Below are 23,270 nucleotides of genomic sequence, written 5' to 3' on the forward strand. Positions count from 1 at the left end.
AATGGGTGGTAGAGGCAGAAACCCTCCCACGTTTAAAAAGTACTTGGATGTGCATTTGAAGTGCCATAACCTATAACGCTATGGACCAAAAGCTGGAAAGTGGGGTTAGGCTGGATAGCTCTTTGTTGGCCGGCATGGACACGATGGGCCGAAATGGCCTCCTTCCATGCTGTAACTTTCTATGGCCCCGATATTGGTGGCCCCTGCTGCCGCCGACTGCCACCGAGTTTTTGCTCCGGTCTCACCTCTGTCGCAGTTTCCACTTGGGCTGGAGCGGCTGCTGGCAGGCAAGTTGCGCAAGTGGCCTCCCGCCAGATTGGTGCTGGCGGGAGTCGCTGGGAGTCGGCACCAGAAGGGGGAAGGACCGTTGCATGGAGGCTGGTCTAACCCCGATGGTAAGTATAAAGACCTGCAAAAGAAGGTTAGTGAACATCTTTAAAATATTTTTTTTACGGCGACTTACCTGGATGGGGTCCCCTGGAGGTGTTCTGGTGATTTTATTTTTTTGTAATGATTTTTACTTTTCAGGTCTTCCACCCCCCCTGGGCCCAATTCCATCCTCGGCGGCACTTAGGCGGGAAGCGAATTTGCCGCCGAGATTGAGAGCTTCCGCCCGCTGCCGCCCTGATTGATGGCATAAGCTGTTATTTTGCCGCCGGACAATACTGCCATCAATTTCAGTGGAATCTTTCTGGCAAAGTACCGCCCGGTCTCTCGGCGGCCATTGGCGGTCCTTTGGGCGGCATTTGGGCAGGCCTTGGGTTTCACCGTTCGGACTCTAAAATTCTATGATTTTAACCATAACTGTTGCCCTGTATGTTCACTTGCTGTGAAATAAAATCGTTCAATGATCTATATCAGGCTTCATCTCAAACTGTTTTGATCCACCATTGAAATGATGACATGCGCAAAATACTCATGTGTCCAGTTCCGATCGCAAGAGGAGAGTATTGTTACACCTCTGGGTTGTGCTATCGTAATAGTTAGTTGTTGGGCAATAGGGGTATACCATAAATGTAAGACAGCTAATGAGAGTGACTCACACTGTTGTATTCAAGAGAATATATAAGGCAAGATCTTAAACTTGCAACAGTACCAAATGTGTAAATTCCATTTGAAGGCACCATGTGTGTGAAAGCAGGATTTATTTTATTGTGTATCTTTGAAGATGTCAATACAATCAAGATTTCACAGAAGAGAACATTCAGAAAGAACACTGAAAGAAATCTGATTTCAGCCCGATTAATCTTCTGGGCTTTTATTATGCTGCTGATCCAGACACTGTGTTACAACAAGTTATTCATAACATTCAGAGAGTGAATTACAGACACATTTTGTAATTTAACAATTACTGATCAGTCCCTTTAGACCCACATTAAAATGGGCCCCAATCAAAATTGTGAGCGACAAGACAAGTGAGATGTTCTAAATCAGACAAATCCAGCGATGAATATAAAGAGGAGAGACTTGCTTTAATATTTTACCTTTTCTACAATTTACCAGTTACACTGAGCAGTAACCTGCAGGCAGTGTGCTCCCAAACTGTGAAAGGCCGGACCCATAGCAGCCTGAAGCTGTTGATTTAGATTGTAAATTCTGTCAACATGTTGATGGGGTATTTGTCATGATGCAGCTATAGATTTTACATTCATTAACAAAGGGCTTTGGATTATGGGTGGACACAAAGGAGAGTTCTCGTTGGCTGAGAAGTGTCACTTATTTTAAGGCAATCTCTGGCAGAGCTGCTGCTGTGGTACGATGACAGGTCACAGCAGGAAGGACATTAAAATGGACAGATCCATAGTTCAATGGGAGTAATGTTAAACAGATGCTGGTGAGTTAAACTCCTCAGATTCATTGTCTGCTCACACTGTTCAGTTACTGACAACATGTCATTGAGACTGGCTGCCTTTTGGATGCAGAGAGTCTGCTTATAGCGGATACAATGATCGACCATCATGTCATTATCAACATTAAAATTTCAGTTCATCTCAAGTGATCTGCTGCTGATATACTTCACAATCACATTTCATGATGGGACTCATCTACATTACTACAATCAATCACAGAGTTGTCTAAACTGCTCAAAGGTACATTAAATCTTATTTATTGCTTTTCCAATTGCATTTATTAAAATTAGTATCTCCTGAATAAAATTAAATTATGAAGATTTTAAAACAGCCAAACGTGATCTTGTTTTATTAAGGGGTTACTTTGATGTCTGGCCTGTCTGAATGCACAGCATAACTTTATTTATGGTGGGTAGATCAAATTGCTGGTCTGAACCCAGGGTTTGAGGGGTGATCTTTCACACATGAATAGTCTGGGCCTGATTTATCAGTGGAGCCAATGTAAGATAAAGAGAAACATGAGGATTTAATCTCTCAGCTCTGCAACTGACAGTCATGAAGCAAACTTAGGCTTTCCTTACATTCAGGCAAGAACAATATGATCACCCAGTCCACAAATAAAACAAGATTATAGCAGACTTTTACATATATAAAACTGAATTAAGCACATTTGATATTTTTGAGGAGATGATTTAATGGGCGTACTGTGAAAACACGACAGATATGGGGCAGTGGAATGATGAATAGAGGTGGTAGCTAAAATTAATATTAGAATTAGATACATGTGAAATATGAACTTATGTCTGCAAATAGTGCATTTCTATTTACACTCATAAATCAAGTATCCCATGAAGTAACTGTTACGACAAATACCATTTTCTGAATCTTCAGCTTGTACCCAAACTTTATCACCTTTGTTCAACTTCACAATTGTACCAACTGTTGACAATTCAGGATATGAAGAATATGATTGGTAATTACGATAAACAGTTTGACCATTTACTATTATTGCCATAAGTGCATTTCTTGTATTCACTTCAAAATAAGCATGAAAGGCATACACACCCGTTATACGGCAAACAAACATGCCTGTGATAATATTAAAATCACCATCTTCATTATACAATATTTCTTGGAAGCCCACTGGTTGCCCAGAGATTACACTGCCAGTGCCTAGTTTGACACAAAAAGCAGACCTCCTCCACATAATTAAGGTTCCTGCAGGGCCCTGTGGTCCTGGGTCACCTGCTTCTCCTCTGAATCCTTGTTCTCCTCGTCTACCTCGAAAACCAGGAGCTCCAGGTGATCCAGCGACACCATCAGCACCTTTTGCACCATTGAGTCCATTTAATCCAATTGCACCTGTTGCTCCTTGCGCTCCAGTTGGACCTTGTGGTCCTCTTGCTCCCATACTCCCAGAACGACCTTTGGGACCCGCCGAGCCCCTTCTTCCAGGTCTACCTGCGAGTCCCATTTGTCCCATAGCTCCAGCATTACCTGTTTCACCTTTTGCTCCCATAGGTCCAACATCACCTGATTCACCTTTTGGTCCGACATAGAATATCGGTTTCGCTAAAAAAAAATATTTTTGGTGTTTAGTTACAAACCCCAACAGTTCTCATTTGATAAAGCAACAAGTTTTTCTTCGATATAATTTGAGTATAACATTCAGATTCTTAGAAGGGAAAACAAATAACTACTGTCATGTAATTGTGCGATGATATATTAGTGTACGAGTATGTCAATATGAGAACATAATAACATAAGAAATAAGAGAAGGAGTAGGCCATTCAGCCCATCAAACCTGCTCTGCCATTCAATAAGATCATGGCTGATCTTCTACCTCAGCTCCACCTTCCTGCAATATTCCCATATCCCCTGATTCCCTTAGTATTGAAAAATCTATTGATCTCTGTCTTGAATATACTCAGCGTTAGTTCTTGGGGGTAGAGATTTCCAAAAATTCACTACCCTTTGAGGGGAAAACTCTCTCCGCATCTCAGTTTTAAATGGCTGATGCCTTATTCTGCAACTTTGCTCCTCAGCCAGGGGAAACATCCTCCCAGCATCTAGTATGTCAAGTCCCTTACGAATTGTATATGTTTCATTGAGATAACGTGTTGTATGAAATATCTCAAGGTGAGATTTTAACAGAGGTGCAATACAACAAAAAAAATTTACATTTTTAGTGCTAGTGCGGTTTTGAGTCAAGTTATGAGCTATTTATTGGGAATACTTACATATCTCTGACAGGCGAGTCGGGGTAGATTTCTTTGCCATTCTAGTCTGAGCAGAAGAAAATCTAACCTGGAGTGGTACGATGAAGACGTCTTAGGAATATAATAATGTGACTAAGAGTCCAATTTTATTAACGGAACAGGTACAAATTCAGGCTTCTGTTCACTTTAGAGATGCCTTCTCATCCTAAATGTATGTCCTGGGATACCTTAAACACGGGCTGCACTCTTCACCCCATCGGCTCTCTGCACCAGACTAGAGCAGATACTTATCCTGGGACCTGCCACAACAGGAGAAAGAGGTGGCCACTATGATGCCCGATGAAAAAAATTGAGCCTGAAAATTGTTAACTTTCCTGATTACTCCTGTGCAGGCCTCATTCCAGCTGTTCTTCTGATAGCCCGAGTTCTCTTCCGATGAGCTTAGAATGCTTAACACTAATTAATGACTAATAGGTGGCCCCGGCATCCAGTATAAAAACTTGGGTCAATTCGACGGGCCGAATGGCCTTCTTCCGTGCTGTAACCATTCTATGATTCTATAATGTGGGAAACATGGTGGAGGTTTTGTTTCACTCATCAGTGTCAAAATATACACCCTCCATAATAGGGCTGGGTATTATCAGCCCCAATGGGATCTGCCTCTGGAAAATGCCAGGAAGGTGGGGGCATGCCAGAGCCTGTTTCATGTAGCAGTTTTATGTGATCAAGATCTGGAGTGGAAATAGAACTCAGAGCACTGCAAATTGCTGTGGCCCAACTCTGGTGGCGCAGAATGTCGCCTACCTTTGCCCATGTCCGGAGATTCTGCTCTAAATCCTGCTGTCAGTGCCTGCAAGGGAACAAATCAATCAACCCTTCCAAAGCAGAACAGGGTGCTCTACAGAGACAAATGGACTGAAGAAACAATTGTTCTTTTTTAACTTGGGTAGCTACAGAAGTAAAATGGATGCAGCTGCCTCTCCAAAGCACTCAGAAAGGAAAGTCAGCTCCGATATTGATCAGCAAAGTTGCCTCTGTGTTTGGGCACTCTGTTGTCTGGGGCTTTCCCTCGAGTTTCCAGCTTCTCCATGATACTTTGCAAGTTCCCATGGGCCCAAAATTCCACATTGCCGATTTTTGGTTTAATCGAAGAATAATGGCCATTTCTTTAGTGAGCAATAGCGCCAAAAAAAAGTTTTAAGTTTCACCATAATTACCTTTCAATTTGACGCAGCGCAGAAAGACCTCTGGCTTTGAGCGAAGAGTTTAACTTCTGCGCCGATAAAGCGAGGCCCAGTTCTGCACGTGTCCAAGCATTTAGGTTTCCAGGGTAACGTGTAATTGTAGAGCTAACCCGTGCTGATTTTTACCATGCCGATCCGCTGAGATTTACAGCATTTTCTGTTTTTATTCCAAATTCCAGCATCCAGCATTTTGCTTTTATATCTGTGCTGTACCTGCCCTTGGAGTGTTTTGATGCTGAAACTCCACGTCCCAGCCGATGGATCATAAATGGTCTGCCAAGGCCGCCCCTATCCCTGGCCGAAGGCCCCCCCCCCCCCCCCCCTGTCTCCCCTATCCCTGGCCAAATGGTCCCCCACTGCCACCCCTCTCACCGGCTTGGCTTCCACACCACCCCTCTGGGCTTCTGTGTCCGGCCGAGGGAGCGAACCTGCCAGCCGCAGCGGTTTGGTGGTGGAACTTCAACTCGCAATTTACTGCAATAAATAAAGTTTCTCTAGTCCCTCCACATAAACAAACATTTTTAATTAGTTTGGATATAATATAAGTCTTGTTCCCTCCCTCCAAAACCTATAACTCAGCTCCGATAAACAAGATAGCGTCTGTAATGCCGATTTCTATCTGATTCTGACTTGGTGAGGTAAGGTTTTACAAAGCACCGTCCTTAAAATAATAGTTATTGGCAAAACTTGCAAAAATGGCATTATGGGTGGGTTTGACCCCAAGTGATGTCATAAAAACGTTAACTAAAAAAACGGCCGTTTTCTGTTAAGAACGGCGTTATAACATTGGCGAAACTTGCAAAATTAAGTTAGCTCCAAAAAACACTGTTAGCTCAAAAAAAATTGAGCTAAATGGTGGCAAATTTTGGGCCCTATATGCATATATTCTCTGCCATTTTGCGCAGGGAAATCTGCAGATTCTCAAAGGACTGTATGAAGATCTTCTAAAAGTAAGTTCAGCTCGGTATGCAGCCTTCTGAAATGTACAATTCATATGAATTGGCAGAAGCTGCACATTTGTCCCTAACTCTGCCTTGCACTTGCTGCTTTCCATTTGCTGCCACCTCCACCTGCTCCTCCTCACTAGTGCTGGGTGCTTCACCAATTTTCCATCTCTTTCTGCCCACTGATTCCCCTGAAGCGAATGTTTTTGTGAATGCTATTATATGACCAGTGAAGAGTGTTTTGTGGGTGTTTCTGCAATAGGTCAGTTTCCTGCTCATCCCTGCTGCCAGGTACATCATCTTGCAGTGCCCTATACAAAGAGAAAGGGAACATGTGTTAGCATGTGGTAGGCAGCAAGTGGCAGCTGATGGGCAGATGTGCCTGGGTATTACTGAATGAGTTTTAAGAGCTAGGAAGAGGAAGAATTTCAGGAAAAGACTTACTTTGTTGGACTATTAGACAGTCCTTCTAAGGCCTCCACTGGAATAATTTAGGTGGTGAGCTCCTCATGGTGGGTGAGATGCCACAGGCGGGCCGGTCTGCCACAAACCCAACAATCTCTTTTGATGGTGTGGCAGACATTTTCTTTAAAGGACGAGCAAATCAGATCAGCCATGATCTTATTAAATGGTGGAGCAGACTCAAGGAGCCAAATGGTCTACTCCTGCTCCTATTTCTTATGTTCTTATGCTTTCAGCATTCGGAAGTAACACAAGGAGGATGCCAATTACCAGCTTACATTCCAACTGGTTTGAAGGGATGATGATAGAAGATGTGAATACCTTGAGCCGTGATGACTTTGTGACAAATAAATGTGATAGTTTTGTGAGGCGAGGGAAGTCTTTTCCTCTTTTCTCTTTGGCTGTCACCAAGTTGCGGCTGTCGCTTTCCAGCCATAGTAGTTGGGAGATAGAAGTCGTGACGGACAAGTTATAAAGAAAAACTGAGGGAAAACTTGACAGAAGTTAGGAAGGGTTATGACAAGATAACCAGCATAGATTGTTCCCATTGATTGGAAGAGAGGCTACAAATTGAAATAAATTACAAAATGAATTACAGGGAGATGAGGAAAAAATGTGTTACGCAGAGCATGGCTGGCATGTGGAATTCTCAAACTGTATTGAAGCAGAGTCCAATAATTATTTCTGAAGGGATTTATTAAAGGGTATGAAGGAGCAGCATTCTCTGGTAGACATAAGAATACTTGCAACAGCGCCGCCCCAACCCCCACCCCCACTGCCAATCAGCTTTTCAAAATGCGTTCTCGCTGGGGTGGAAAGCTGGTGGTTCTGGATTCCACCCCAAATTATTGGCCTTCCAGGTGCATTTTACCCCAACGTCATCCTCTCCCACCCTAGGAATTTATGTCCTCATGATTCATGAGGAGAAAAACACTGACAGACTTGATGGGATGAAAGGCCTGTTTGGTACTGGAACATTTTATGATTCCTGCTGTTGATGTTCTGAAGGCACAAGTAACAGTACAGTCTATTCAATGGGAATGTTAAACACCAGCTTTTGTGAAGCTGGAACATTAGTGTACTTACGTAGACACAGTGGTGCACGGCTCCAATGACCGTTTTCGTTACAGTAGATCATACTTTTTCCCAGAATTTCATATCCTTCCTTACAAGAGTATATGGCTTTTCTCTGGAGTACATTGCAGGCTGCGTATGCAACAAAAGGTACACTTCCGCACTTGTGAACTGAGTAAAGTAAAATTAGCAAAACAGAGGATTAAACATGTATACTATGAATATTATTAAACTCTCTGTATCTCCTGTTAGCGCGATTATTAAATTCTGGATCTCCTGTACCTATGTATATTAAACTCTCTGTGTCACCTGTTCCTGTGTATATTAAACTCTTGTATCTCCTGTTCCTGTGTATATTAAACTCTCTGTGTCTCCTGTTCCTGTATATATTAAACACTTGTATCTCCTGTTCCTGTGTATATTAAACTCTCTGGGGTGGAAATTAAGTTGGAGGCTTCTTAGGGCACTAATTGCGACGGGACAGTAAATTTTGCGCTGGAAAATGGTTTGTGACGGCAGCCAAAAAATTCGGTTGCTGTGCCCTGAGAGTGGAGCGGAGCGCTAAGGTGGGTGTTCCACATCTCACTTAGGGTGCTAGGCCAGGTGAGCAACTGAAAATCCCAAGCTAAAGCACCGACCTTGTCGCGCCCTAAGAGAGACCTCCCTGGGGAAAAAAGATCAGGGACGAAAAACATAAAACACATTCCCGATAAATGACTCCCTCCAAATACAGGTGAATCGCAAAAATAAATCTTACCTTTTCCAATCATTGCTTCCCCTAGTGCCCCAGGACAGCTCTGCAGGCCAGCTTTCCCTTGTGCCCCAGGACAGCTCTGCAGGCCAGCTTTCCCTAGTGCCCCAGGACAGCTCTGCAGGCCAGCTTTCCCTTGTGCCCCAGGACTGCTCTGCAGGCCAGCTTCCCCTAGTGCCCGGACAGCTCTGCAGGCCAGCTTTCAAAGGCGCTGTCACCACGGGGCACTACGGGTGCTGCTACAACCTAATATTGAAACGCTGTCGAAACCGGGGGTGTTGCACAGACGCTCCCAGCCGATACTGGTAAGTGCCACCGGCACCGGCACACTGAATTTGCCCAGCAATGCGATTGCCGGTGCTCGCGGCTCCGACCCCTTTAGCGCCCCTGTTCCGACCCTTTCCAGGGGCGCTAAGCGACCGAATTTCTACCCCCTAGTATCTCCTGTTCCTGTGTATATTAAGCTCTCTGGATCTCCTGTTATGGTGAATATTAAACAAACCTCTTAATATTGTTTCCTTTTTGTTTTCTTTCTCTTCTCTCTGAGACTTCATCAATCTTTGTACAAAGAAATCTTGCTTCTTGTAGCTGAGCTGGACCCAGCAAAATTTCATGAAAAATAGCTTAAGGCTAATAAACAAATAAATGTTCTAGGATTTGTAAAGCTGTTACACGTTTCGTAGTTAATGGTACTGAGTTTATATTGTGTGCTTTGGGACTTGTTAAATAGTTAACTAAGAGTGATGTTTGTATTCAAAACTCTGGAGGCATTATGTTTGATTACAATGGAATTGGTCAATTTCTGGTACGTAAAACATGATCCCACCAGTTCCAAGCCTGCTTTGGGTAGAGTTAGCAACATGCGCCATTGGAGATGATGTCAGTTATTCAAATTACAGGGCTGTAAGTACTGTATTGATGCTGTTGCCATTACAGAGCAGTTTTATGCCGAATAGGCTTGGGCCTTCCCTTCTATTTTGTACCCTCTTTCCCCTCACGATTTCTTTGATTGTGGCTAAAGTTGTTTTTCAACTCACTTTTATGTTTTTGGAGACTGTCAACAAGGGCCTCAGAAAGTTGGATTTCAGAACTGGTAAAATAAAGAAGGAACGAGATGAAGTGACCCAACAAATGGAATGTCATTGTACAAAATCTCTTGACATGCAAGATTATGTTATACTGAGCTTTTGATAACTTGGCAACAAACATTTTCGATAATGAAGCAAAATTGTCAGGTCAACAACATAAAACCAAAATCAGACAATAAAAGACCAAAAGACTATCGAAGCCCATCTCTCCAGTAGCCTAACTCTCCCACTGAAGCCCATCCCTCTTGTTCTTTAACTTTTCCATTGAAGCCAGCTTTCTAGTACATTCACTCTTTCATCATAGTCTATTATCTGGTATCTAACTCCCATGAAAGTCTCTTAGTACTTTAAATCTTCCAACAAAGTCCTTCTCTCTAGTACATTAACTTTCCCATTTAAGTCCATCTCTCCAATATTCTAACCCTCCCAACTGTAACATCCACTGCACTTTAGGTATTCCCAATATTTTTGCCTCTTCTCCCTGCCTGGCAGATTATTCCCAACATTTATCACTGTTTGAGTAAAGATGCTCTTTCTGTTAATATTTTAAGTTGCTGCAGGACAATACAGTGAGGTCTGTGTAGAAAATGGTATTACTGTGGAACCATCAGTTGAGAGTCACACTGCTGGTTAATTATCCATATCTATTATAAATATATATGCACATGTAAAAAAAATGGTAGGTAGTCACAAAACACTATGCAACACCTGATACCTCTGTAGGTGTTGTGATAAATATTTTTAATGTAAATTATTTATAAAGTTACATCTGAAACACATCAATTGTACTGTGTTTTGTGAATTTGCATATAGTTCCATCCGCAAGGCACTAGGGGCAGTGCAGCAAGATGTTTGCTTTAATCTCAGGTTCTCAGCATAAGGTAACTGTTTTATGAAGAAGAATAATGTTCTATATTAAATAATTCCTGCCCAATAGTTCCTTTCCCTATTGGTATCCCATTATTGGTGGCTATCCTGAGTATTGTCAGGGTTTGGCATTCAGCAATTACACCTAGGTCAATTTGTTCTTCTTTGAGGTAACCCTTAACCCTTGCTGTAATCTCAAATGATTTCTGCATTTGGATAGGCAAAGACAGAAACTTCCACACCCCATCTACAAGAGATGACGTTTTCTCATTGCAACTCCCCCTCCACTTAGCTAAAAAGAATGATCCTTGTGGAGGGAACTGAACTTCCTCCCCACTGAGATCTTATACTTGCTCCTGAAGGAGGAGGGCTTGCCTATCTTACCCCACCTCAATTGAGGCAGTTTCCCTGCCTTTGCTCCACTGTCCCCATTCCCTCTGTGGTGTCCCTTTCTCCTCTATCCTCTCCTTCTGCCCCTTCTCTTTCCACCCCATCCCCTTTTAAACATTCCCCCTTCTATCCTCACCTCTCCTCTCCTCCCCTTTCCCTCTTCCCTCACCCATCCTCCTTCCTCCTCCCTATCTTCCCTCTAGACAACTCCTCTCCCTTCCTCTTTTCTCTCCATCTGCACTCTCTCCCCTTTCCTCACCTCGTCTGGGTCCAATCATATCCCTTACTCTTTAGCCTTAGTTGCACTCAATACTGAGTTTGGACTTTACTCCCTATGTGCAACACCACGAATGATCAATCAATTATATATGAAAAATAGTAGGTGTGTCACAGAATTCAATGCAGTACGGGTTACTCTTGTTGGTGGTGCTGTTTATAGGTAATTCCAACAATATATCAGAAGCCATTGCATAGAAACATAGAAAATAGGTGCAGGAGTAGGCCATTCGGCCCTTCGAGCCTGCACCGCCATTCAACAAGATCATAGCTGATCACCCACCCCAGCACCTCCTCCCCCACGCCCCCTCCACACCCCCCGACCTCCCCAGCTGCAAGGACCACATCCAACTCCCTCCCGAACACATCCAATGAACTGGCATCAACAATTCTCCGCGGCAGGGAACCCCACAGGCCAACAACTCCCCGAGTCTCCCAATCCCAGCCCCAAACAGCCCACCCCCCATCCTAAGAGGGTGCCACCCACCGGCTCCGGACCCACCCAACACCGGACCCAACCCGCCTGTCCCATCAGAATCCTTCCCAAATGCCGAACACCCTCGGGTGTCGAGCCCCCAGCCCCGGCCCCCGCGATGCCAACCACACCACATCCACCAACCGCCATCTGCGCAGTCAACCCGTCCACCCCACTCTGAACACTCCCCGCACCGAGGCACAGAGCCCCCAGGCCCGCCCCTCCAACACACTTCGCCCCCCCAGACCTTCGCTGCAATGTGGCCCCTCCTGTCCCCCGCCCTGGGTTTCTCCGCCCCCCACCTCCACCACTCTCCCCTCCATCCCCCGCTCCCGTCTCCCCTCATCTTCCCTCTGCCTCCCCACACAGGCTCCCATCTTGGGGGCGGTAACCTTCTGGGGCAGAGAATTTTAGCCCCCAGCGTGGAAGTCCTTCTCCTGCCGCAGAATTGGCCTTACCACCCCTCAGTTGAAGCGGAGTGCAATTTACAACACTCCACTTCCCTTGGGGGCAGTTACCGGGGCTCGACTGGATGCTCCTGTGACAGTTTGAACTAGTGCTCTCCAATCTATAACATGCCAATGTTATACTGCCTCATCTCTCTCATCTGGAGAGAGGAGAGCATGCCTGGGGATCTCAGAGATGCAGTAATTGTGACATCTTTAAAAAAGGGGACAAGTCCGACTGTGGTAACTTCAGTGGAATCTCCCTCTCACAGTGGAGTCCTCCTCAACCGTCTTCTTCCAGTGGCCAAGGCCCTCCTCCCGGAGTCACAGTGCGGATTTCATCCCCTACGGGGCACAACGGACATGATTTTTGCAGCGCGACAGCTGCAGGAAAAATGCAGGGAACAGCGCCAGCCCTTATACATGGCCTTCGTCGACCTTACAAAGGCCTTTGACACTCTCAACCGCGAGGGTCTATGGAGTGTCCTCCTCTGTTTCGGATGCCGCCAAAAGTTCGTCATCATCCTCCGCCTGCTGCACGACGACATGCAGGCCGTGATCCCTACCAACGGATCCATCACAGACCCAATTCACGTCCGGACCGGAGTCAAACAGGGCTGCGTCATCGCCCCAACCCTCTTCTCAATCTTTCTCGCCGCCATGCTCCATCTCACAGTCAACAAGCTCCGGCTAGAGTGGAACTAAACTACAGAACCAGTGGGAACCTGTTCAACCTACGCCATCTCCAGGCCAGATCCAAGGCCACCCCAACCTCTGTCGTCGAGTACATACAGAGGCCGCACTCCAGGACATAGTCGATGTATTTACTGAGGCGTACGAAAGCATGGGCCTTACCCTAAACATCTGTAAGACAAAGGTCCTCCACCAGCCTGTCCTCGCTGCACAGCATTGCACCCCCAGTCATCAAGATCCACGGCGCGGCCCTGGACTCTGTGGACCAATTCTCATATCTCGGGAGCCTCCTATCAACAAGAGCAAGGTATCGATGACAAGATCCAAAACCGCCTCCAGTTCACCAGTGCAACCTTCGGTCGCCTGAGGACAAGAGTGTTTGAAGACCAGGCCCTCCAAACTGCCATCAAGCTCATGGTCTACAGGGCTGTAGTAATACCTGCCCTCCTGAATGGCTCAGAGACATGGACATGTACAGTAGACACCTCAAGTTGCTGGAGAAATATCACCAACGATGTCTCCTCAAGATCCTACAAATCCCCTGGGAGGACAGGCGCACCAACATCAGCGTCCTCACTCAGGCTAACATTCCCAGCATTGAAGCACTGACCACACTCGATCAGCTCCGCTGGGCAGGCCACATAGTCCGCATGCCAAACACGAGACTCCCAAAGCAAGTGCTCTATTCGGAGCTCCTTCATGACAAACGAGCCAAAGGTGGGCAGCGGAAACGCTACAAGGACACCCTCAAAGCCTCCCTGATAAAGTGCAAAATCCCCACTGACACCTGGGAGTCCCTGGCCCAAGACCGCCCTAAGTGGAGGAAGTGCATCCGAGAGGGCGCTGAGCACCTCCAATTTCATGCCGAGAGAATGCAGAAATCAAGTGCAGACAGTGGAAAGAGTGTGCGGCAAACCAGTCCCACCCACCCCTTCCATCAACGACTATCTGTCCCTCCTGTGACAGAGTCTGTGGCTCTCATATTGGACTGTTCAGCCACCAACGAACTCACTTCAAGAGTGGAAGCAAGTCTTCCTCGATTCCAAGGGACTGCCTATGATGACTGGTCAAGTATCACTGTAATTCTACCTCTTGACCACTGTGTGGCTCTGCAGCAAGATATTTCATTTAACCTAACTGGAAGAACGACCCTCTTTCAGAATTATTATTTGTTGATTTAATCTATTTGTACAGTTACCAAAAATCCATCAGTTGCAGTTCGCCTCCTACACTATTCCAGTGACCTACATCAATAGAACTGGAAGGAATCCTAAAGAGGCGTCCTGTATGGTTGCAGCCTCCAGAACTGCGCCTTAGTAGACATCCAAGGTTAAAATAGCCAATCATGTAACTGCAATCCTTAACCCTGACAATGGAAGAATGATCTCCCTTGACCAATAATCAATATTGCCACTTGCTACCCGCTTTCCTGATCTGATTATTGTACAATTCACCCCCATCCTACATAGGAGATTAAACTGATTGTACCATCGCACCCCGCTGTCCCCTTGCCCACTGAGGAAATGTTTCCATCTTAACCAATATCTCCCCTGTTCAGCGTACTAGGCTCTTACTAACTCTGCTCCTGGGTGTAATTGCTGAACTGTTGAATTCCCACATGTGGCAGCGCCTAGGAGATATTTCACAACTCTCAAGAAAAATATATTCTAGTGAGGAGGAAAGGGTGTAAGAGAAAAGATTGCCATCCATGGCTAACTAAAGAAACAAAGGACGGTATCCAATTAAAAACAAGGACATACAAAGTGGCCAAAACTAGTGGGTGGACAGAAGACTGGGAAGCTTTTAAAAGTCAGCAAAGAATGACTAAAAAAATTAAGAAAGAGAAGATAGACTATGAAAGTAAACTGGCACAAAATATAAAAACAGATAGCAAGAGTTTCTAAAGGTATATAAAAAGGAAAAGAGTGGCTAAAGTAAATGTTGGTCCCTTAGAGGACAAGACCGGGAAACTAATAATTCGGAACATGTAGATGGCAGAAACTCAGAACAAATATTTTGTATCAGTCTTTACGGTAGAGGACACTAACAATATTCCAACAGTGGAAAGTCAAGGGGATATAGTGGGGGAGGAACTTAACAGAATCACAATAACTAAGGAGGTGGTACTCAGTAAGATAATGGGACTAAAGGCAGATAAATCCCCTGGACCTGATGGCTTGCATCCTAGGGTCTTAAGAGAAGTAGCGGCAAGGATTGTGGATGCTAACTAAAGAAATAAAGGACGGTATCCAATTAAAAACAAGGGCATATAAAGTGGCCAAAACTAGTGGGAGGACAGAAGACTGGGAAGCTTTTAAAAGCCAGCAAAGAACGACTAAAAAAATGATTAAGAAAGGGAAGATAGACTATGAAAGTAAACTAGCACAAAACATAAAAACAGATAGCAAGAGTTTCTAAAGGTATATAAAAAGGAAAAGAGTGGCTGCAGTTGCGTGCAGTTTTGGTTTCCATATTTACAAAAGGATATACTTGCTTTGGAGGCAGTTCAGAGAAGGTTCACTAGGTTGATTCCGGGGATGAGGGGGTTGACTTATGAGGAAAGGTTAAGTAGGTTGGGCCTCTACTCATTGGGATTCAGAAGAATGAGAGGCGATCGTATCGAAACATATAAGATTATGAGGGGGCTTGACAAGATGAATACAGAGAGGATGTTTCCACTGATGGGGGAGACTAGAACTAGAGAGCATGATCTTAGAATAAGGGGCCAACTATTTAAAACAGATGAAGAGGAATTTCTTCTCTCAGAGGGTTGTAAATTTGTGGAATTCGCTGCCTCAGAGAGCAGTGGAAGCTGGGACATTGAATAAATTTAAGACAGAAATAGACAGTTTCTTAAATGATAAGGGGATAAGGGGTTACGGGGAGCAGGCGGGGAAGTGGAGCTGAGTCAATGATCAGATCTGCTATGATCTTATTGAATGGCGGAGCAGGCTCAAGGGGCCATATGCCCTACTCCTGTTCCTATTTCTTATGTTCTTATGTTTTTATGTTCTTATGTAGGTTGGCCCACTCATCCCTCTTGCTCTATCCTTCACCTCCTCTCCCCTTTATCTCCATTTTTCCTTCTCCCCCATCCCCTGGGAGTACTTATCTCCCTGCCCTTTAACCCTACTTGACCTCAGTACTGCACTTGACTTGATTATCCATGTACAATTGGACAGGAAATTACATAAAATTACATAGAATATACGGCACAGAAACAGGTCAGTATTATGAATAACAGCACTGATCCTTGTGGAACACCACTTTCTACCTTTTACCCCTACTTTCTGCTTTCTATATTTCAGCCAAATTGCTATCCATTCAGCTATTTGTCCCTTGACTCCACAAGCCCTAATCTTTGTCATGAGCCTACTGTGTGGTACCTTATCAAAAATTGACTAGTAATGAGAGAATTTCTTGCTTAATCCTCATGTATCTATCATCTTTGGGATTACAGGTTGAACCTCCCTTATTCAGGACTCCCTCGTCTGGCACCACCCCTCGTCCGGCACCAAATTGAACAAATTGAGTCCTTCCTCGCTGCCGACACCTGCAATCGCTGTCCTGACCCCGCGATTCCCCACCCCCACGATCTCTCTGCCGCACTCCCAGCCCCAAGCCAGCCAGCCCCGATATCCCCTTGCTCAGTACCTGTACCATCCAATTTAACGTGACCTCCCCTCGTCCGGCAAAATCCCTTATCCGACACAGGCCAGGTCCCGAGAGTGCCGGATAAGAGAGGTTCAACCTGTATAAAGTATCAGAATAGAAATTTGCAATATTTATTTACAACTACAATCACAGGGCCATCACAGGTCTCAGATGTCTCAAACATTTATCTTCATAGAAATAATAATACAGATCAATTCCTGCAGACGAAACTCAATATCATTGGACCAAGTGTTGAATTAATTTAATCATCGTGTAACTGAGACAAACCCGGAAATTTTTTAAAAAACTGGTTAATGCCTCTCAGATACTTTCATACATGGCACAGCAAAACTCCCTTCACTGTATTATATTAATTTTGTGCACAAAAGTGTCACGGTGCATTGAGCATAAGATGTCATAGAGGCCACAGGTCAAAAGGACCTTATATGTGGTGGGTTTAGATCCGTGACCTACTCTGTGGTGTCACTCAGGCCACATCTCAGTGTGAGGTGGCTGTGGAGTGTCTAACGTTGCACCACATTTAGAGTTATCACAAACCGGGATACAGAAGTGCAAGAGATTCTCAGCTACAATTAATTAAATCTACTTCACAAAATTACGTAGACCATCTACCAAACACACCCACAACACAATCAGTTTTTTTTCAAACTCTGTTCAGGAATCTGAGATTTTGTTTGATCCCAAAGAACAGCAGCCCATAGCACAAAATTGATCATAACTCAGCACAGATTGGTCAGTCTGAGAGCTGTGACAGTCGCTGGTGTGGGCAGTGGAAATATCACACTGGTACAGTAGGACTAGGCTTCCAGCCCCAGTTTGACTCACTATTGACCTTGCTGACCCCAGGGGACTAGTTTTACATGCTCCTGGTTAGCCTACTAGAGGGAGATCCACATGGGAGGAGGGTCTCCATCCCTGGGGAGGGCGGGGGGGAGAAAGCCCTCAGCAACTCAGCAGCAGAGTTTCCTCTGTTTTGATTGGTTCCATTGAATGTGCGTCAGTACAGTCCCAGCCGGAATCTAACATTGTTAGTGTGAGTGTCACCATTTACAGAGAGCCCAGTGTGAGAGCAGGGTTACAGAGCAAAATACCTACTTGTTGCTGTAGAGGAAGTCTCTTTCCATTAGACCAATATCTGCCAGGGCTCCCGCAGAATCTACCAATGCAACAGAGATACAACTTTTATTAGTGACACAGGTTTATTATCCTGATCAACAATTTACGGGTAGATCAATCATTTTATACTTGGAAGTAAAATGGTTTAGATGGAGCACTAAACAGAGGCATCTGAAAGAACATTACAAGTGAACAAAAGTAAGGCTATACCATAATGTGGTTCCACTCTTCCAATGGTAATACATTATGTTTCAACCCACTGAAATATATATCTTCTTCAACGAAAGGCAAATGCTGTGCTCTGTACTTAAGAACAGTGTTCCTAGATGAAGAGACAAACCAAGTGAGAAAACTATTCCCAGTGCAGCACTGAGCTCTGACCCGGACGCCTGAGTGTCTCAGTCCTGCTCTACGCTATGGCTGTAATTTGCAGTCTCTCAGTGTGGCTCTAAGCTCTGATTATCACCTTGTTGTGTCTCAATGCTGCTCCCAGCTCTACCTGTCACCCCATGGCCTCTCAGTGCTGTCTAAGCTCTACCATCTCGTAGATGAATTTGAAAATTCTTTTAGAGTTGAATTGCTGAAGTGTGATATTAATAATAAATAAATATCGCACATGGCAATTCCAACCTCTTTGGTATCTTATTTTATAATACAGCACCTTCTTTATGTCGATTTCATTCTGAAATCAGTAAATAGTGTACTATTATATAAATAAGGAACGTGGCACAATCAGAGATCCAGGTTAATGGTAACATGGAGATGATTACTCCAAACTCTGCTTTTGTTATCTTGTTACACTGGATGTAATGAGTGGGTCATCTTTAGCTTCATGACATTTATGTAATTAACTTAACAGTTGCTGAATTCAATGTTTAAATCTCTGTTTACTGTGGGCACAGACCTTGATGGTGATGTCTACTTCACACAGGCAGAGACTCTGCCCTCAGTGATTGTGCCACCAGCTTAATAGAGACAGAGGATGTTCCCTCAGTGTCAGTGATGCTTGCTTAAGACAGGCAGAGGCTTACATTACATAGGATATACGGCACACAAACAGGCCATTCGGCCCAACCAGTCCATGTCGGCCTTTATGCTCCACTTGAGCCTCCTCCCGTCTTTCCTCAACTATCTCCATCATGTATAACCCTCTATTCCCTTCTTCCTCATATGCATTAACTCTGATGCCTGACTCTTTGTTTGTGTGCATGTTACTGATAAAGCAGTCATAGAATAGAATGCAATCATAGAATGGTTACAGCACAAAAGAAGACCCATTGAGCCCATGCCAGCTCTCAGCTAGTCCTACTCTCCTGCCCTTTCTCCATAGCCCTGCAATATTTTTTTCTTTCAGATACTTATCCAACTCCCTTTTGAGTCGGCCTCCATCACCCTTTCAGGCAGTGCATTCCAGATCATAACCACTCGCTATGTAAAAAGGCTTTTTCTTACATTACCTTTGGTTCTTTTGCCAATCACCTATAATCTGTGTCCTCCGGTTCTCGACCCTTCTGTCAATGGGAACAGTTTCTCTCTATCTACTCTGTCCAAACCCCTCATGATTTTGAACACCTCGATCAAATCTCAGCTCCAAGGAGAACAATCCCACTTCTCGAGTCTATCAATGTAACTGAAGTCCCTCATTTCTGGAATCATTCTTATAAATCTTTTCTGCACTCTCTGAGGCCTTCACATCCTTCCTAAAGTGGGGTGTCCAGAATTGGACACAATACTCCAGTTGGGGCTGAACCAGTGTTTTATACAAGTTCATCATAATTTCCACACTTTTGTACTCTATACCTCTATTTATGAAGCCCAGGTTCCCATAAGCCCTTTTAACTGCTTTCTTAACCTGCCCTGCCACCTTCAACAATTTGTGCACACATACACCCAGATCTCTCTGTTCATGCACCCCCTTTATGATTGTACCATTTAGTTTGTATGTCCTCTCCTCATTCTTTCTACCAAAATGTATCACTTCACACTTTTCTGCATTAAATTTTATCTGCCACGTGTCCGTCCATTTCACCAGCCTGTCTATGTCTTCCTGAAGTCTATCACTCTCCTCCTCACTGTTCACAATACGTCTTAGTTTTGTGTCATCTGAAAATTTTGAAATTGTGCCCTGTACACCCATGTCCAAGCCATCTATATATATCAAGAAAAGCAGTGGTGCTAGTACCGACTCCTGGGGAACACCACTGTGAACCTTCCTCCAGTCGGAAAAACTATCATTCACCACTACTCTGTTTCCCATCACTTAGCCAATTCTGTATCCATGCTGCCACTGTCCCTTTTACTCAATAGGCTTCAAGACTATTTTGTGGCACTTTGTCGAATGCCTTTTGGAAATCCATGTACACTACGTCAACCGCATTACCCTCATCCACTCTAATTGTTACATCATCAAAAATCTCGATCAAGTTGGCAAACAAATATGTGCTGGCTTTCCTTACTTAATGCACATCTATACAAGTGACTGTTAATTGTGCCCCTGATTACTGTTTCTAAAAGTTTCCCCTCTACCGAGGTTAAACTGACTGGCCTGTAGTTGCTGCGTTTATCTTTACACTCTTTTTGTACAGGGGCGTAACATTTGCAATTCTCCAGTCTTCTGGCACCAACCCGTATCTAAGGAGGATTGGAAGATTATGGCCAGTGCCTCCGCCATTTCCACCCTCAATTCCCTTAGCATCCTTCGATGCATCCCATCCAGTCCTGGTGAATAAAATAAAATTACACCTGAAACACATAATCACTGGTGAGACAACCTGTTGAGTCTAAGGTACACACTTCCTGCTAGCATCATAAACACGGTTCCAAATGAATTCTGGTATCATGATATTGCTACTGTTATTTAGCTTCATTGCAGACGTCCATCCCAAGTAATAGCGAATTGTGAGCAGTACAGCTCAGAAGAAGAAATTGCTAGGATGCTAGAAATACTCCCTTCATCTTCATCAAAGCGAACATGAAAATTGCTCAACTACCATTACACAGAAGCAGATTAGCAAAGAAATGTTGCTTCTACAAACTGTTCTGAAAAGAATGTGCCTCCTTTAACTTTCTCCAGGATATTCGATTTGACAAATTTGGATATAGATTATTTCTATTAGATATTTTCAATTTCTGTAGCAGAGGAAAATTAAAAAGCAATACGTGGGATTTCCACTGATTGTTACTTATTTGTGTTTTGAAAAACATGTTTAGGCCATCGCTAGGTAAAAGGACAGAAATTATGATTGAGTTCATCGCGTATGAACACGGGTTCCTTAACTCTCTGGACTATGTTAACTCTCTGGGCTATGTTAACTCTCTGGGCTATGTTAACTCACCATTGTATGAAAACATCGCCTATCTTGATTAATACTGGATGTGGTCCAGGCGTTCTGACCTTTGTTTGGAATAACCATATTTCTACTACCACTGATTTCAAAGAAAAGAGCACAAATGTAGCTCTTGCTCTGAATACATTCAGATTTTGATTGATATATATTTTGAAACATTTGATAATTGCATGTGATTCAGAGGCAAATCTCACTCAGTCTCTGCTATTCCAAGCAATTGCAGATCTGGGAAGTCAACTATTCTCTCCTACTCTGTGAGATTAGATGAGACAGATCTGGGGAATTGGGTTCAGTCTCTTACCTGCATAAGGAACTCCATAAGTCTGAGGGAGGAAAAGCCCAGCGAGGCACACACCCAGTAACCAAACAGGCACCATTCTGGAAGAAACACATTCAGAAAATGAATCAGACCTGACAGTTCAAAGATAGGCTCATACATAACAAAAACTCAACTGTGCTTTTAGAATAGAAAATAATACATGATTTAAGGAGCAGGGCCAAACTCTAAACACTCCCCGAGACCTGCAGCTTTATATTAAAGCGATCCTTATTCTGAAACATTAAACTAATCTCCACCCTGAAAGTGAAGCTTGTTATTTTCATATTCCCATCAAAGTTCTCCTTCCCCGATCCCAATCCTGATATTACAGCTAGCTTTTCAGAATTCTTGTTTCAAATGTCATTATCCCAGCTGTCACCCTGAATGCTAATGTCGATATAACAAGGGCCTGTGGATTGTCAGCGAGTGACCTGCACAGTCCCCAGACTGGGAGGCAGTCACTCACCTCAGGCTTTCAGAATCTCTCTGAACATGTTTCAGAATCCCAGCCTTTTAAATAGCTTAGCTCCTCCCACAATTTGCATAATGTGATCCCTTTCTGGCTTGTCACTTTACACGGTGAGTTATATGGGTTTATATAATGCCACGCACCGAGCGGAATCAATCACTCAGTGTCACCAGCTTTAAAGGGACCATTCACTTAAAAAATACCATATTATCTAACTAAAGGCAACTCTGAATAATTCTAATTAAAAATAATAGCAGCATACCATTACATTAATAGCCAATGAAACATATAGTAATCCTATTCAAAGTGTGTTGCAAGCTTTAATGCCTCAAAATTGCTACCAGAAAGATATCTGTGTCAGCCGAACTCTTCACACTTTATAAGAACGAATGCGATGAGTCTGATGATGCAGTTAACCTAACCAATGCAATTGTTCTAAACACCTCGCTATATGTTATTACTTAGTCAGTTGATCTTTGATGGAGTATTCTACTCTTGCACCCTTTAAACTTGATTGTACATGAAATAGAAATGTCCTGCTTTTCTGGATTGCTTAAAGGCCTGCATGAAACTTTCAAATATAAATAACTCAGATATTTATGACAGAAATTTGGGTGTTTGGTGCTGCATGGAGTAGTGTCCAAGATGTTGCTAAAATTCCAGCTCACTCCATCTGCCTTTTCCTTATGGCCAACACAAAAGTCTGCTTCAACGTAAATGGTGCAATTTCCTATGACCAAAACATGAGTTTATGTGTGAATTAATCTGGGACAGTGGGCTACAGGGTGAACAAAAACAAACAACAACTTATGTAAACAACAATTTATTTAGCACCTTTAACATAGTAAAACATCCCAAGGCGCATCATAGCAGTGTTATCAGACAAACTTCACATTGAGCCACATAAAGAATAAGAGGGCAGTTGGCCAAAAGCTTGGTCAAAGAGATAGATTTTAAGAAGCATCTTAAAAGGGGAAAGAGAGATAGAGAGGAGGAGAGGAGAAAGAATTCCAGAGCTTAGGGCCTTGGCACCAATGGTGGTATGATTAAAATCGGGGATGGTCAACAGGCCAGAATTGGAAGAGCGCAGATATCGCGGAGGGTTGTAGAACTGGAGGAGATTACGGAGATAAGGAGGGGCAAGGCCATGGAGGGATTTGAAATCAAGAATGAGAATTTTAAAATTGTGGTGTTGCTTAACCAGGAGACAACAAAGGGTCCGAAATTGGCTAATGCCTCGTTTGGGGGCGTTAACTGAGCCGAGGCGAGGTGCGGAAGTCCCGACTGACCATGAAATTGGGGTTACTGCCCCCTTGAGGAAGTGAAGTGTGATGTCGGGTGCTCCACCTATTCTCGGGGGCGGAACCAAGGCGGTAAGCGCGGAAATTTTCCCGCATCATGTGGAGCGTCGGCAGGAGAACAGGGCCCTCCCCTATCATTAAAGGAGAGGGCATACTGCAAGCTCTGCAGTGGGGCAAGGGGCCACCACTTCTACATCGGGGAGCGTGGTGCCATGGCAGAAGCCCGCCACAGACGTGGAGTGAGGGGTTGCAACATGGCGGCAG

Source organism: Pristiophorus japonicus, chromosome 16, assembly GCF_044704955.1.
Source record: "Pristiophorus japonicus isolate sPriJap1 chromosome 16, sPriJap1.hap1, whole genome shotgun sequence".
Classification (NCBI taxonomy): domain Eukaryota; kingdom Metazoa; phylum Chordata; class Chondrichthyes; family Pristiophoridae; genus Pristiophorus; species Pristiophorus japonicus.